Here is an 18,498-nt window from a genome sequence, read left to right as displayed (position 1 = left end):
AACTGCTCCTATACACTGCAACACATGATCAAGCATGATAAATGTGCTTACGCCTCAATCAACTTTGTACATCTACAACCTTTCTTTTACTTACCCTAACCTTTTTTCTTCACTTAATTGGGTACATTTAAGCTAGCAGACCCTTTATTTCCTTTTTCTTTTGAAAAGAAAACTATCTAATTCTAACCTTATAACATCCAAGGGCTCAGATTAAACTGATGAGCTCCTTATTATTCTCTACCTAACTACTGATCTGCCAAGATTAAATAGTTTTTCTAGATCTTTATTCTCTAACTATAAACATGAAATTTAAAGCATGAACTAGTTAGGATTAAACTATTTGACTATCATGGGTTGTGGCATTTATGACAAGCTGCACACAACCATTATTTTGCATAATAAAGTAAAAGTAGTGGCACTTGGACTTGCACGCTTTCAGAGTTTATTGCTTTTTTATTTTCTCTATAACCTAACATTTTATTTTTGCCTTCATTTTTTAGGGCATCTATTCTAACATTTTATTTGATATGGACATGTTATCAAGATATTTCCTAACATTTTTTAGTCAATATTATTTTTGTCCATATCCTAGCTTAACATTTTTTGAAAAATATTTTCATTCTTTGACTAATTGATTCTAACTTTCCAAAACCAAAAAATGCTACAACAACAAGCAGTTCAAGCACCTCACCATCCAAATTTTCTAGTAGGAAAGTGTTGACTTCATTTGTTTTAGATATCTTAAAAGGTCCAAACCACAAGGAATCAAACTTCCCATGTTTTCCTTTATCCTCTCTCCTAACATCCCTCTGAGCACTAAATCCCCTAGCTGTAAGGATCTATTCCTTGTCCTTTAGATAAAAATAGCCTTCATATTTTCCTGATATTTAATCAGATTCCGAGTGACTCTCCCCCCTAGTTTCTTGAAGTTCTACCGGCTAATTGATTCTCCTGGTTAGATAATTTGGCTCTTCCTTGACATCTTGTAGAATTTTAGCCACTAGCATGGGTAGTTAGATAGGAAAAATTGCAACCTTACCATATACCAATTCAAAAAGAGACTTCCCAATTGACCTCTTGGTAGTAACTTTTTTGGCCCATAAAACAAACATCAGTTGTGAGTCCCAATTTTTCTAATTTTCTGATATGGTCTTTTTCATAATCCTCACAAGAGTTTTGTTTGGAGACTTAGCCAATCCATTTCCCTATGGATAGTAGGTAGTGGAGTGACCCATGATGATGTTATATTTTTGGAACAAACTTAGAAACTTGGAAGATTTAAAAACTTGAGCATTATCAGTGATAATTTTCCTTAGACAACAGAATCTAGAAAAAATATTCTCCTTCAAAAAATTAATAACCATTACATCAGTTACATTTCTAGTTGGGATGACCTCAACCCATTTTGTGAAATAATCAGTGGTTCTAAGAATGCACTTGTGTTTTCCACTAGATGGTGGATTTATTTCTCCTATGAATTCTAGCCCCCGCTACCTGAAGGGATCCTCCACAAAAATATGAATCAAGGGGAGGGGTGCTAACTTCTGCTTCTCAAAAAAAATCTGACATTTTCTACAAGATCTGACATAATCATGAACCTCACCAAAAAACTTGGGCCAATAGAAACCTGATTTAAGGATATTATGGGTTGTGGCTCTCCAACTACAATTTCCTCCACAAAGACAATTATGAAATTCATCGATTACCTTATGAATCTCTTCTTCTACCAAGAATAGAAGAAAAATCCCTACCGGATCTTTCCTGTATAGATATCCATTTGAAATGACAAACTTCTAGGCTTGTAGCCTTAATGCCCTATATTTAACTTTGTCAAAATTCAAAGGGAATTTTAGAAAGAAAAAAAAAAAGTAAATAATGGAACATATACTTATACCATTGTGAGATAAGGTACCTCATTTGGATTTTTTGTATTGAGGTCTCAATATTGTTCTATTCATATTATCTTCCACCTTTTCCTTCCTTATTTGTCAGCAAATTTATACACAGAGCCTACCAATTAGCCTCAGGAAATATTTTTGCAAATCTCTACCTCTTGATCAACTTCATGGATTTTATCTCCATGTTTTGATTTTGGCAATCCACTTGCCCCTCTTATCTTCACTGTCTCCGTGCATGAGAATGTCTTTCACAATGTAAGTTGGAACATATGATATTATATTGGACTGTGGGACATAAATTTGGAATGCCTCCAGGGCTTTAACCAAGGCGTAAGCTTGTTTCTCTAAGATATTATACTTAAAATATGCATCTCGTGACACCTGGCTTAAGAACACAATTGGTTGTTCCAATCTTTCATTATGTTTCTACAATAAAACAATTGCCACCATGTTAGGAGAGGAAAAAGAGAAAATGAGGAATGACCTCTGATAATCTGGGCTAGCTAAGACTAGGGATTCTGCAAAAACTTTTAAAATTCTAGAGAATGATTCCCTGACTTCTATAATCCACTTTACTTCCCTATCCTTCTTCAACATCTCTGTGATCTCTTTGATAATTTCAGCATAGTTTGGTATGAATCTTCTTAAAAAGTTGATTCTGCCCAAGAAAACCTGAATCTCCTTCCTATTTCTTGGTAAGGGAATATTATTAATAGCTTCCATCCTTTTAGGATCAATTTTCACTCCTTCATTTGCTACAATATGGCCCAAGAGCTTTCCTTCACTTAAAGAAAACTGTGATTTCTTAGGATTTAAGGACAAACCATACCTTCTACATTTTGCAAATGTGAGTTGCAAATGCTTGAGGTTCTCTTCATCTAACTTCGAGAAAATAGTTATTTCATCCATGTATGTTACTATTAATTTATCCCACTCTCTAGCAAATTTTATATCCATCACTCTCTAGAAAGTAGCTGAACCAGCGTTTACGAGGCCAAAAGGAATTATGGCATACATAAACGTTCCCCTGGTGTAGTAAAAATTGTTTTCTTCTGATCCTCAGGGTGTATTGTGACTTAGTTATATCCAGAGAAACCATCCATCATGGACATCTAGGTAGGCCCTACCACTTTCTGCAGAATACAATCCATTTTAGGCAGAGGATAGTTATATTTAAATGGGGCCTTATCCAAATTTTTGAAATCTACACACAACCTTATTTCTCCATTCTTCTTCCTGTTAGGAACCAAATTTTATACCTAATTGGAGTACCTTAATGACACAATTATCTTAGCCTATAAAATTTTCTTCACCTCCTTTTCAATTCATGGGAGCAACTAAGGATTAATATGATTGAGCTTCTACTTATATGGCTTCACCCTATATTTTAAAGGAATTTTTTGTTGTATGATGCCGAGATCAAAAGTCTTCAAATCATGATATGACCAAGAAAACACATCCATGTACTCTTTAAAATGGTCCACGTGCCTTTTTCTTGTATTCCCTAGGAACTCCTTTAGCTAATTTGATGATTCTTGGATCTCCTTCAGTGTCAATGTTACAATCTTCCACATCTTCTTTAAGCTCTTGCTTAGTTGTCTTAGTAGCGACATCATTTGGGTTAAACATAATTTCCAATGGAACCAATCCTATGGGGATGATATTTCCCTTTAGCTACAATATCTTATGACCAACAATGGTTTCTTCCCAACCGGCATGATGTTCACATGTCATCTCCTTGTCTTCCTGATCAATCATCGAGTTCGAGAATTATCCAATGACCTCCATGAAGCGCTTGATCTATTCTTCATCTTCAAACACCTTCTAGTACTTCATGTTGTCTGGTAACGACGACTTGTACCTAACCTTGACTTCATATCTGAGAAAGGGATTTTGGGGAGGTTTAAAATTGCTAGCAATGATGGTTAGGGAGTCTACCATCCTATTATGCTCCCTAGGTAGAAACTGAATATTGAAAGCTAGGAATAAGTTCTCAATCAAATCCCATACCTCATTCTAGTAAGCCTTCAATCTTAGATGCTTGGTTTGACACTGATTTTTTTTTCTTCACCACCATCTCTAAATCCACAAAGGCATTTAAGCTCCCGATGTTAAGATTTCTAGTAGCTTGTAGCCCCAACAATAAGGCTTCATATTTAGCAACATTGTTTGTGGCCTCGAAATCCAAATTTGAAAGAGAGAGGGATCACGTTGCTTTCTAGAGAAACCAACAACACACCTGCCCCATTTCCTTCTCTAGAATAAGCATCATCGAAATATACTTTCCATACCCTGTCATGCTCCAATGGTTGTTTACTCAGTTAATTTATGCATTCCACTTGGGCTTCTGCCATGATTTTATCATCTTATTCTACCAATAGACAAGAAAAATCCTTCTCCTTACCATACACAGGAGCATTCTTGAACAATTTTCCCTTGTAACTATATTCATGAATCTAGATTCCATGTATAGTTGATGCTCTTCTCCACCAAACACAGGAATGGTACCATAGGTTAAATATTGTTTGATGGAACCCCCAAGTTTCATTCCCCACGACCTGGACAAAGAATACCAAATCTTACAGGAACATCAACCACTTCAATATCCATTACCACACTTTTGGCTAGGATTTGAGCCAAATTGATCACCATATCCTTGATCATACCCAAGCACTTTACTCTTTTGGAATCAAAGGAGTAGAGGTCTTTGTATGGTTTCATTATTTGCAGTCCCAATTGTTCCATCATAGACAATGGCATTAAGTTATGAGATGCCCCTGAGTCAAGCATACAATTATGTAGTAGTAGGTCATGAATTACCAAGGTGAAATAGAATGGAGGAATGAAAGGGTCCTGCTCCTCCACATGGGGTCCAAACATAACCATCGGCCTCTCTTCTTGAAGGTTGAGGCTATCTTATAGGTGGTTTTGGTGGGTGAACTCATAAACTAAGACACTTGAGATTTATACTGTGGTTGTTTCCAACCAAGGCTCCAAGAACTAGTAACTCAAACCAACATGAACATGTCTATCCAGGAAATGGCAAGGCTAGGCAAATCCACTGTCAATCCACACAATCCTCCATGCCAATGAAAGATCATGATCAATAAACCACATGCATATGCCATGAATGCCAAAAATAGTGAGGAAAACATACATGAAACTCGGTATGTACAAGCAAAACCCATTGTAGTTGTTGATCCTGATGTCCTCTTATGCTTTCCTTCTTTTCATTTGCCTTCTTTCTCCATAACTCCAAGTATGCCACACTCCCCCAATAGCGCTCCAAAAAAAATCTAGAGAGAGAGAGAGAGAATAGAGAGAGAGCTCCAAAAATGAACTGACAAAACTCTGTGAATTGATCCTCATAAGCCTTTTTATTAATGAGGCCTCTATTTTCTTCATTTTCGATTATTTTCCTTCATTTTCCTCTTCACATGCAACATGTAACCTTTCACCTATTTTTTCTCCTAATTTCCATTATTTTCATAAATAAATGTGCCAAAATGTCATTTTTTCTTTCTAAAGCCTTTGCCAATTTCCTTAGCCATTAATCAATAACTAGTGATCCCCATCACTATGCTTTTACCCAACATTCAGCTTGGAATAAGTGTCCCATTAACTTTTATTACATGGAATTTTCACCAGGGTTGTTACAGAACCCTCCCTGTTAGGGGAACACCATCCTCGATGTTCAAAAACACCTACAACCAACAAGGTTGTTGTAAGCAAAGCACACTGCTCATGGATATTTATAACTTATCTCATTGCAATATTTACAATGATCATCCCATTGAGAAGCAAACCAACATGAAAACATAACAATTATAACAACATAATGGCATGACATCCATACTACTTATTGGAACTTTATAACATAGTTCATGGAGGTATTTAGATACATATACATATGTACATATATCAAAACATCACCAAAACATGTACCAAAACAAAGACCAAAGACATATACCAAAACATCCGCTCAACTAATGAATAAGGAAGGATACATAGTCGGCATCTGATCCACCATCTCCCATGTAGCTTCATCAAGCCCAAAGTGATTCCATTACACTTTAACCTGCTCAATTTCTTGGTTCCAGAGCATGAGCATCTTTCTCTGCAATATACATTGAGGCTCCAGATGGAATTATCCATCTACATCCACCAGCAATACAGACCAGTCAATCACATGATCAACATATTTAACATAATTCTTAAGCAATGACAAATGGAAAACATCATGGAATTTCACTGTCAAAGGCAGTGCAAGTTGATAGGCTACTAGACCAATCCTCTCAATAATCCTGAAAGGTCCACAAAACTGTTGTGCCAGCTTGGCACATGATCCAATCCGCAAGGATCTCTTCTTCATTTTGATGCACAAGTACACCTATTCCCCAACCTAGAACTCCTTGAATAAAATATTCTAATCTACATAGCTCTTCTGCCTATCCTGTGCCTCTTTCAAATTCTTCTTGATTACCTGCATTTCTCGCTCCATTTCTGCCAACATGTCTAGTCCAATCAACACCCTGTTAACTAGACCACTCCAATTGATGGGGGTATTACAACTTCACCCATACAATGCCTCAAATGAACTCATCTTCAAAGATTCTTGATATCCATTGTTGTAAGCGAACTCTACCAGTGGAATGTACTCTTCCCACTTCCATTATTGATGCATCACATACATCCTCAACATTTCCTCCAATATCCTATTGACCCTTTTTGTCTATCCATCTGTCTGGGGATGATAAGTTGTACTGAAGGTAAACTTTGTGCCCAACCCTGCAAACAAGTTCTTCCAAAACTTGGAAGTGAACTTTGCATCACTGTCTAACACAATCTTCTTTGAAACTCCATGCAATCTGACCACGTCCCTGATGAAGACGTGATACATCACTTGCTAATAATGTAGTCTTCAATGGAATAAAATGCACTACCTTTGTCAACATTTCCACGACTACCATGATGGAATCATGTTGTCTCATTGCCCTTAGCAAAACTATGATGAAGTCCATGGAAATGACCTCCCATTTCCACTCTGGAATTGGAATCGGTTGTAGCAGTCCACTTGGATCCTTACACTTTGCCTTCACCTACTAACAATCCAAGCACCTAGCCACAAACTCCGCTACGTCTCTCTTCAAATTCGTCCAATAGTAAAACTTCTTCACTGTTGTCAGCATCTTCTGATAACCTAGGTGACCTGAATATGGTTTCGCATGAAACTCCCTCCAGATCACCTTCTTGATCTCACTGTTATCTGGTACATATATCTTGTCCCTAAATCTAACTAATCTATATGTCATGAGATCATAGTCTGCATCATATGCACCTACACCTGTACCTATACATGCACCACTACCTGCACCTATAACTATACTCTACTGCAACATGTGCACAATCTCCATATACCTGAAATCCTATTGACCTACCTACAAGATTATGTCCCATAGGAGATCATAGTTGCTATGTGATTTACGTGTATACACTCGCTAAGAGCATCCACCACCCCATTCTCTTTATCTTTGATATACCTGATCTCAAAGTCAAACTCATTGATCGTGGCCAACCACCAAGCATGCTTGTCATTCAGATTCAATTGGTCAAATAGATACCGCAAACCACTGTGATCACTCATCAATACAAACCTCCTGCCAATAAGATAGTGACTCCACATCTTCGATGCATGTATGATCGTTGCAAACTCAATATCATGTGTGGGGTAGTTTTGCTTGTGCTCATTCAATTTTTGTGATTCATAGCATACCACCTATCCACCCTGCATAAGGACTCCACCAATTCCTCTCTTGCAAGCATCTATACATACTACAAACTCTTTTTCTGTATCTGCAATATTTAACATTGGTGCATGTGTCAACAACTACTTGAGTTGTTCAAAACTGGCCGCACACTCCTCTATCCATTCAAACTTCTTACCTTTCCTCTGCAATGATGTGATAATGTAAGTGATCTACAAGAACTTCCTAATGAACCTCCTATAATAACCTGTTAACCCCATGAAATATCTCACCTCATCCACATTCCCAGGAGTTTCCCACTCCATGATAGCTCTTACCGTTAATGGATCCACTGCTATGCCATCCTTGGAAACACATGTCTCAAGTAGTGTACCTTAGTCTGAAATAAAATTCACTTGTTGAGCTTAGCATACAACTTATGCTATCTCAACAATCTCAACACTACTGCTAAATGCTCGACATGCTCTTCTTCATTTTTAGAATATACCAATATATCATCAATGAACACATTAACAAACTTGTCCAAAGATGGATGCAACACACTATTCATCAAGCACATAAAGGTAGTTGGAGCATTAGTTATACCAAATGGAACTACAATAAACTCATAATTCCCATATCTAGTCTGGAAAGTTGTCTTGTAGATGTATTCTTCTTTAATGCGTACCTAGTGATATCCGGATCTCAGATCAATCTTCGAGAATACTATTTCTCCCTTCAACTGATCAAACAAGTCATCAATCCTCAGTAACGGATACCTTTTCTTGATGGTCACTTTTCTTAACTGCCTATAGTCAATGCATAGCCTAAGAGTACCATCATTTTTCTTCACAAACAATATCGGTGCACCCCATGGTGATACACTTCGCCTAATCTATCCTTTGTCCAACATTTCCTTCAACTCCAATTTCAAATACACCACCTCAGGTGTTCTCATCCTATAAGGTGCACCAACTCAATAGAACATTCTACTTCCTTGTGAGGTGGAAACTTTGAAATCTCTATGGGAAACACATCTTGAAACCATTGTAGAATTGGGTACTTGCTCAAAACATATGCATCCTCAACTGCCTTACCTTTTTCACTAGAACTATGCACTATAAATAAAACACACCCTTTCCTGCGACTACGCTTTTCCTGCATGATTGTCACCATTCTAACTAATGTTGCTTTCTGTTGGCATTATGATTTCTGGTTTGGCTCTATGGTTCATGTGTTGTACTTGATGGCAACTCATACAGGTGGCAAAACTCTAATCAGGTTCTCAAAATGATAAAAATTAAGAGGTCCGCATGTGCTCAGTGAAAAGCGTGCGTACCCGCAGGTACGTCATCCAGGAGTTGCGGCCATACACGCAGGTCACCCGTTCAGAAGGTGCGGACCCCCAGTTCACTTACTTCAAGGCAGAGAAGCACACTCACGAGGGGTTTCTTATGTTTTTGGCCCGTGGTATTTAGCCCGCCGCTCTTGATCCTATGGTTTTGGCCCGTGGTATAGGATCTATTTTAGCCCCGGTTTGGATCCCTTGTATTGATTATTGATGGTTTTGTCCCATGGTGTGAATAAGGGCTTGACTATAAATAGGGAAGGAGATCACTTGGCTAAGGTATCTTTTGAAAATTGAATATCTTAAGATCTGAAATATTGGGTTATCAGTTTAAAAGCTTGATCTATATAAAAGTGAAGTTGAAAGTGAATCTATGAAGTGTGATCTCTCGGGCGCATGATCAGATCTGGGCATCTGACTATCTGTGGCACACTGGTGGACTGCCAATTCGGCCCTAATCATAGGTTCGCAGGTGATTAACGGTGCAAGTGCGGGGGTACGCATAGCAGAAGAAGGCGCAGTGCGTAGGTACGCACAGTAGAAGAAGGCACAATGCGTGGGTACGCAGCACGACAGAGGTTCAAGTGCGGAGGCACAGTGAAAGTACGCGGCGCTACAGAAGCCGCAGGTGCGTAGATACGTGGCGCGATAGCATCTGAGAGTGCGTGGCTACAGTAGTAGTACGCGGCATGATAGAAGCAGTGGGTGCGTGGGCACAGTGAAGGTACCAGCGCGTTTAAAGGAACAGTGCGTGTATACGCAGTGCAATTCAAGGCTCTCTGCGGGGATACGCAGAGGTGCAGAAGGTGAAGTGCGTAGCAACGCATGCCAGATAAAGAAAAAATGCGGATCTGTATTAAGGCATTTATTTGACTGACTTTTCTCTGTTGATAAGGTGTTCTGGGTTTAGTTTACTGTTACTATTTATCTGGTTACTACAGTTGACTGGGTGATTTACTTGTACTTGATGATCACTTGATGTTTATGGATCCAGTTTGAAAATTTATGAAAAGTGGTCCTTGAAGGAAAAGAAGTAGGGGGTTGTAGCTCCCTTCCAGGAGAGACTGGAAATCAAGAGAGAGTTGTAGCTCTCTGCAGGTTGCAGCCTGCATACTGGTAAAGGACTGCACCAGTACAAAATCATTGTAAAAGGAGTTTCTAATTGAAAGAAGATAGAGACATATTGCAGCAAGTGGTTTTCACCCACATTGGGTTTCCACCTTATATCTGGTGTTCTTTGGTGTGACTATCTGTTTTTCTTGTTCGTGCTCATTGTTTTATGGTAATGACATACAAGAATAATTCAAAGTATAAATAAGGAAGATTTATTAAAAAGAACTTGATAATACTGATTCACCCCCCCTCTCAGTATTATTTCCAACAATTGGTATCAGAGCAGGTCCTTCAGAGAAGCTTGATCGCTTGAAGGAAGATCATTAATCATGAGCAACTACGAGAGGGAAGCATCAATCAGGCCACCAATTTTTGATGGGACAAACTTCAATTATTGGAAGGTAAGAGTTACTGCCTATCTTCAATCTCTTGGTACAGAAGTTTGGGATATCATAGATACAGGCTACACTTTTCCTTCAGCTACTCCTACAGATCCGGCCGAGAAGAAGAAATATGAAACAAATGCTAAATCAGTCAATACTCTGCTGGGATGCTTATCTCAAACAGAATTCGTGAAGGTTATGCAATATAAATCCGCAAAGGAAATATGGGACAAGATTGTCTTGAGCTACGAAGGAGATGAACAGGTAAAGCGTGCTAAACTTCAAACCCTCAGGATTCAGTATGAGAATCTCATAATGTATAATGATGAAAGTGTGGCTAACTATTTTCTTCGGGTAGACGAGATTGTTAATTGCATGAAAAACTTGGGTGAAGAAATAAAAGAGGCTATTGTGGTTGAAAAAGTTTTAAGATCATTGTCCCCCAAATTTGAATCTAAAGTGTCTGCAATAGAAGAGAAGGAAAATCTACGAACTCTTACTATGTCTCAGCTACACGGAATTCTAACTGCTTATGAAATGAGAAAAGGAGGTCCATCAGACAGGAGAGAAGCTGCTTTCAAGGCTTCAGGCAAAGGAGACTACTATGAAGCAAGTCATGCGCCAGAAGAAGAAGAAGAATCAAATTTTGTCAGAAATCTTCAACGGGGTACTGGAAGGTTCAGAGGTAAGTTACCTTTTAAATGTTTTGCTTGTGGAAGAGTAGGTCATTATGCTACGAAATGTCCTCATAAGGATAAGATTGACAAAGGAAAGGAACCTGCTAGATGGAACAAGAAAAAGAATGCAAAAAGCTACTACACTCATGAAGATAGTGATGGTCTATCAAACAGTGATGAAGATGAACGAGGTAATGACTATAAACTTTTAATGGCATTTGAAGATGATGATTACATGGATGCTATAGATGTGGATAGCCTTTATGAAGAAATTTCTAGACTCAAGAGATGTATAGAAGAAAAGAATATGATCATTGATACTCTACAATTTCAACTTGATGAAAAGGAAAAATATCTTGAAAAATTAGAAGGTGAAATTGTTGGTCTTAGAAAAGAGATTGAGAAAACAAAGGCTATTAATCTTAAGTTTGTCAAAGGATCTGAAACTCTGGATGAGATCATCAATGTACAGCATTCTCCACTAAACAAGACAGGTCTGGGGTATAATGGAGAAACTTCTCAAGCATCCACCTCAAAGAGTTATCTTGATGCAGCAAGAAGGAATGAGCAAAAGCACAATGGAGATCATCAGGTAAAGCAGGGACAAATTACATCAAGAACAAACAAAGACTATCAGGTAAACCAGGGGCAATCCATCTTAAGGATGAACAAAAGCTACAACCAGCCACAGGTAAAATCCTCTCAATTTGCTTCCAGAATGGATGACAATATAAATTACAATCATTTGGCCGGAAGATTTGATAACCGCAGAAGTTTCTTCAATGGACAATGCTTCTCTTGCCATAACTTTGGTCACAAAGCAGCTCAATGTGTTGCATATAAAACAATCATGACTAGAGAAGCTCAAAAACAAAGAAGTATGACCAGGATTACAAAAAGGACCTATAACAACTTTTCGGCTCTTGAAAATGAAGTTGAATGCTCTATTTGCAATAACTTTGGTCATGAAGATTCTGAATGCAGGAGCAGGTTTCAACAGACAAAGGAACAAGCCTCAAGCACCAAAACATGGAGAATAAAGGAACCACAAACAGAAAGATGTGGAATAGCATTTTATGCAGAGGGACAGGAAAATCTATGGTACATTGATAGTGGATGTTCGAAGCATATGACAGGTGATAAAGAAAAACTTGAATAATATTCTGCTTTAGAAAAGGGAAAGAAAGTTTCTTTTGGAAATGATACTCCTGCAGCTATAAAAGGAAAAGGCACTGCTCAGTTAAAAGAAAAGGTCAAAGCTGGAAATGTTTTGTATGTTGATGGATTGAAGCATAATCTTCTGAGTGTCAGCCAGATGTGTGATCAAGGAACCGAGGTGATATTTAGATCAAATGGATGTCTTGTTCGTGATCTTGATACAGGTAAAACTGTGATCAAAGGGGAAAGAACTCCAAATAATCTATACATATTTGAAGAAGGACAACACCAATGCTATCTAAGCAAGGATGATGAACACTGGTTATGGCACCGAAGGTTGGGGCATCTAAGCTTTTCACAAATAAGGAAAGCATGCAAATATCAGGCAGTTCGCGGTCTTCCAGATATCAAAATTCCAGACAACACCATATACAAATCATGTCAGTTTGTAAAGCAAACCAGAACAAACTTTCCAAAGAAGGAAGGATCAGCTAGCATGCCTCTTGAGCTAGTACATACAGATGTATGTGGACCATTCAGGAAAAGGACACCTCGAGGAGAAGAATACTTGACATTATTCATTGACGATTTCTCCAGATTTGTCTGGTTAGGACTTATGAAGCACAAAGATGAAGCATTCGAAAAATTCAAATCCTTTAAAGCCTTGGTTGAAAATGAATCAGGATACAAAATTAAGTGCCTCAGATCTGACAGAGGTGGGGAGTTTACCTCAAATGAATTTTTCAATTTCTGTGAAGAACATGGGATAAGAAGAGAATTCTCTATAGCTAGAACTCCTTAGCAAAATGGAGTGGTGGAAAGAATGAACAGAACAGTCCAACAAATGGCTCGTGCTATGCTTGATGAGTCTGGAACTCCCGCAACTTTCTGGGGTGAAGCTGCATATGCTGCGGTTGTTATTCTCAACAAAACAAATGTCCGGGTGAACAGCACTCAAACCCCTCATGAGCTCTGGTATGGTGAGACTCCTTCGGTAAAGCACTTCAAAATCTTTGGGAGCAAATGCTATATTAAGAATACTGATGAGCAACTTGACAAACTTGAACCTAGAGCAGATGAAGGCATTCTTCTTGGTTATTCTCCACACAGCAAAGCATACAAGTGCTACAATAAAAGACTTGGAAGAATTGTTGACAACATTGATGTAGTGATTGATGAGAAGGGATACATTCCTAGGCAAGTAAATCATGAAGATATTGAAGAAGATGAAGACTACCCTCAAAGACAGAATGATGAAGAAGAAGAACCTCAAGAAGAACCAGAGGAGCAGATAAGGATAGAAGAGAAGACTCCATCCAGATATGTTCAGAAGAATCATCCAGAATCTTAGATTTTGGGGCAGAAAGAAAAGGTGTACAAACAAGAAGAACAATTGCAGAAGCTTCAAGCTATTTGGCATTACTCTCTTCCACTGAACCACAAAATGTGAAAGAGGCATGCAAAGATGAATGTTGGGTCAAAGCAATGGATGAAGAACTTGAGCAGATCGAAAAGAACAATACTTGGGAGTTAGTTCCTAGACCAAAGGATAAGAATGTTATAGGGACAAAATGGGTCTTCAAAAATAAATTGAATGAAAATGGAGAAGTAATTAGAAACAAGGCCAGACTTGTTTGTAAAGGGTATGCGCAGCAAGAAGGAATAGATTTTGAAGAAACTTTTGCCCCTTTTGCAAGACTTGAGGCCATCCGAATGTTCCTTGCTCTCTCAAGCTTTCAAAACTTCAAAGTATTTCAAATGGACATGAAATCAACCTTTCTGAATGGAGACTTGGAAGAAGAAGTATACATTGAGCAGCCAGATGGTTTCATTCTTGGAAATGATCCAAATCTTGTATGCAGATTGAAAAAGGCTCTCTATGGTCTCAAACAAGCTCCAAGGGCTTGGTACTATCGTTTGGACAAATATCTTCATCAACAAGGTTTTTCAAAAGGATCAGCAGATAGCAATCTTTATATAAAAGTTGAAAACGACAAATTGCTAATACTTGTTGTGTATGTAGATGACATTATTTTTGGCATCAATGAAGAAGCTATGAGTCAAAGCTTTGCCTTGGTAATGCAGAAAGAATTCGAAATGTCCTTGCTGGGAGAACTCACATATTTTCTTGGTTTGCAAATCCAACAAAAAGAAGGAGGGATCTTTTTGTCTCAAACCAAGTATCTCAAGCAGATTTTGAAGAAATATGGCATGGAAGATGCAAAACCAGTATGTACACCCATGGTCACAGGATGTAGCCTCAGTGAAAATGATGAATCAGCAGCAGTGCATCAACCAACCTACAGATCTATGATTGGAAGTCTACTTTATTTGACAGGTACCCGACCAGACATAATGCATGCAGTAGGAATAGTTGGAAGATTTCAGGCAAATCCAAAGGAAACTCATCTTCAGGCAGTAAAGAGAATCTTCAAATATCTTCAAGGAACTCAAAACTATGGCTTATGGTATCCTAGAGATACAGATCTCACACTTCATGCTTATACAGATGTAGATTGGGCCGGAAGCGTGGATGACAGGAAGAGCACAAGTGGTGGTGCATTCTTTATGGGTTCCAGATTAGTATCTTGGTTCAGCAAGAAACAGAGTTCGATTGCCTTGTCTACAGCTGAAGCGGAATATGTTGTTACTGCATCTTGCTGCACTCAACTCCTTTGGATGATGCAGAACTTGCAGGATTTTCAAATCACTTGTACACCACCTATCTCCATCTTATGTGATAATACAAGTGCAATCAGCATTTCAAAGAACCCAGTCATGCATTCAAAGACCAAGCACATACCAATCAAGTATCACTTTCTCCGGGAACAAGTTCTTGAACAAAAGGTCAAGTTGGAGTATGTTCCTTCTAAGGAACAAGTTGCTGATATACTCACCAAACCATTGCCCAGGGAGACTTTTGAATACCTCAGGCAAAAGCTGGGGGTTGTTGATGCATCATCATGTTGTTGAATCTCTTCTGATTGTTGGTTGTACGCAAGGCTCATCTGGGGTATATGCGTACATGTGCTGGGGTGCGGATTGGTCGAAGATCGAATGGCACAGGTTCAGGGGGAGCATATAATGCATTGTTGGCATTATGGAGGAAGTACAGAAGGAGATCATGGATGCTGGTCTGAATATTGCTGCAATATGCCTCTATCTCTTTCATGGTCATTTATGGTGTTTGGTAGATTATGGTTCTTCTTTGCAGATCTGGTCTATAATCAGGGAGAGCATGTTCTCAGGGGGAGTATAACCCTTTGCCCTTGATGTCAAAGGGGGAGAATGACATGGAGAATCTTGAGGTTGCCATCATGTCCAAAGGGGGAGATTGTTGGCATTATGATTTCTGGTTTGGCTCTATGGTTCATGTGTTGTACTTGATGGCAACTCATACAGGTGGCAAAACTCTGATCAGGCTCTCAAAATGATAAAAATTAAGAGGTCTGCATGTGCTCAGTGAAAAGCGTGCATACCCGCAAGTACGCCGTCCAGGAGCTACGGCCATACACGCAGGTCACCCATTCAGAAGGTGCGGACCCCCAGTTCACTTACTTCAAGGCAAAGAAGCGCGCTCATGAGGGGTTTCTTATGTTTTTGGCCCGTGTTATTTAGCCCGCCGTTCTTGATCCTATGGTTTTGGCCCGTGGTATAGGATCTATTTTAGCCCCGGTTTGGATCCCTTGTATTGATTATTGATGGTTTTGTCCCATGGTGTGAATAAGGGCTTGACTATAAATAGGGAAGGAGATCACTTGGCTAAGGTATCTTTTGCAAATTGAATATCTTAAGATTTGAAATATTGGGTTATCAGTTTAAAAGCTTGATCTATATAAAATTGAAGTTGAAAGTGAATCTATGAAGTGTGATCTCTCGGGCGCATGATCAGATCTGGGCATCTGACTATCTGTGGCACACTGGTGGACTGCCAATTCGGCCCTAATCAGAGGTTCGCAGGTGATTAACGGTGTAAGTGCGGGGGTACGCACAGCAGAAGAAGGCGCAATGCGTAGGTACGCACAACAGAAGAAGGCACAGTGCGTGGGTACGCAGCGCGACAGAGGTTCAGGTGCAGAGGCACAGTGAAAGTACACGGCGCTACAGAAGCCGCAGGTGCGTAGATACGCGGCGCGATAGCATCTGAGAGTGCATGGCTACAGTAGTAGTACGCGGCGTGATAGAAGCACTAGGTGCATGGGCACAGTGAAGGTACGCGGCGCGTTTAAAGGAATAATGCGTGGAGACGCAGTGTAGTTCAAGGCTCTCTGCGGGGATACGCAGAGGTGCAGAAGGTGAAGTGCATAGCAACGCATGCCAGATAAAGAAAAACTGCGGATCTGTATTAAGGCATTTATTTGACTGACTTTTCTCTGTTGATAAGGTGTTCTGGGTTTAGTTTACTGTTACTATTTATCTGGTTATTATAGTTGACTGGGTGATTTACTTGTACTTGATGATCACTTGATGTTTATGGATCCAGTTTGAAAATTTATGAAAAGTGGTCCTTGAAGGAAAAGAAGTAGGGGGTTGTAGCTCCCTTCTAGGAGAGACTAGAAATCGAGAGAGAGTTGTAGCTCTCTGCAGGTTGCAGCCTGCATACTGGTAAAGGACTGCACCAATACAAAATCATTGTAAAAGGAGTTTCTAATTGAAAGAAGATAGAGACATATTGCAGCAGGTGGTTTTCACCCACATTGAGTTTCCACCTTATATCTGGTGTTCTTTGGTGTGACTATCTGTTTTTCTTGTTTATGCTCATTGTTTTATGGCACTGACATACAAGAATAATTCAAAGTATAAATAAGGAAGATTTATTAAAAAGAACTTGATAATACTGATTCACCCCCCCTCTCAATATTATTTCCAACACTTTCTTCTTACCCCATAAGACTCTTTGTTCCCTATTGTCATTCAATCACTCAATGGCTTTGTCATAACAATCCACCTTGGTTCTATGAAGGTACAACCAATCCACGCCCAACAACATATTGTATGACCCCAATAATACATTCAAATGTGTTATGGTAGGCATACCATTCAAATCAAATGCACAAGATCTTACCCAATGGTGAACTCACCTTATTGACCAAGCCAATACTAACATAACTATAATTAGATCCAATGTCAATCAAAATAGAAACAACTTGATAAAAAAGCTTACCATCCATCTCAATGATATATGCTTGATGATTTGCATGCCTATTATCCAACACTACATAGATCCTAGGAATACTTTGCCCAACATCTCCCAATGTATGTGACTCCTGAGCACTGTAGATCTACGTCTACCACCCTAATGTTGTGGACAATATCTCCTTCGGTGATCTCCTCCACAAGTCGAACACAGCATGGGTTCCTTATTCTGATCCTAAGATTGAAGTCCCTGTCCTCTGTCAGATGCATTGAAATTCTTAAATGGCGTTGCATTCTCTTTATTACCTGTACCCTGAGGTCTTTCTCACTTCTTGTCCCATTTTCCTTTATTCCTATTGTTGCCCTTCCAATATTTCTTAGTCTGAGATTTGCACTTCGATTGTTCATAGAAATGCTTTAGCTTTCAGATGGCCTCCTCCATTGATCCAGGCTCATTGAACCCAATCCTGTCTTTGAATGCAATTGGTAATCCATTAATGAATCTATGAATGTTGGCCTTCTCTTCCTTGAGGTAAGGTGCATACCTCAACAACTCCAAGAATCTACTAGTGTACTCGTCTGTCATTGATCCCATCTTTAACTCATAGAATTATTTTTCCCTGTCATCAAAGTATCTCTTCGATAGGTACTTCTTCTTGAATAGTCGAACTCATTCCAAGTCAATTCCTCCTCAAGAATACCTCTAACATTCTTCACATCTTCCCACCAAATATTTTCTTTACCTTTGAGACTGAATGCAGCTATTTTGGCTTTCATGTTCTTTGAATAATCATGCAACCTGAATAACTTCCTCATGCCAAGAAACCATGCCTTTTCATCCTGTGATTTATTCATCTTGCCATCGAATGTAGGTGGATATGCTTTCTTAAAATCATCCGGAAAATATCCCCTATCACTTCTCCTGTAAGGATGATAATGATGACAGTCGTGGTTCCTATCTGAACCAGAACTAGAATAGTACATGTGTCCATCACCTCTCCTATCCAAAGTATCAAACAACCTGCCATATCTCATTTTGTG

The sequence above is a fragment of the Pinus tabuliformis genome, chromosome J (assembly GCF_031772625.1).
Source record: "Pinus tabuliformis cultivar Carrire ecotype Pingquan chromosome J, CPIR1, whole genome shotgun sequence".
NCBI classification, from domain to species: domain Eukaryota; kingdom Viridiplantae; phylum Streptophyta; class Pinopsida; order Pinales; family Pinaceae; genus Pinus; species Pinus tabuliformis.
This window is presented reverse-complemented; position numbering follows the sequence as displayed.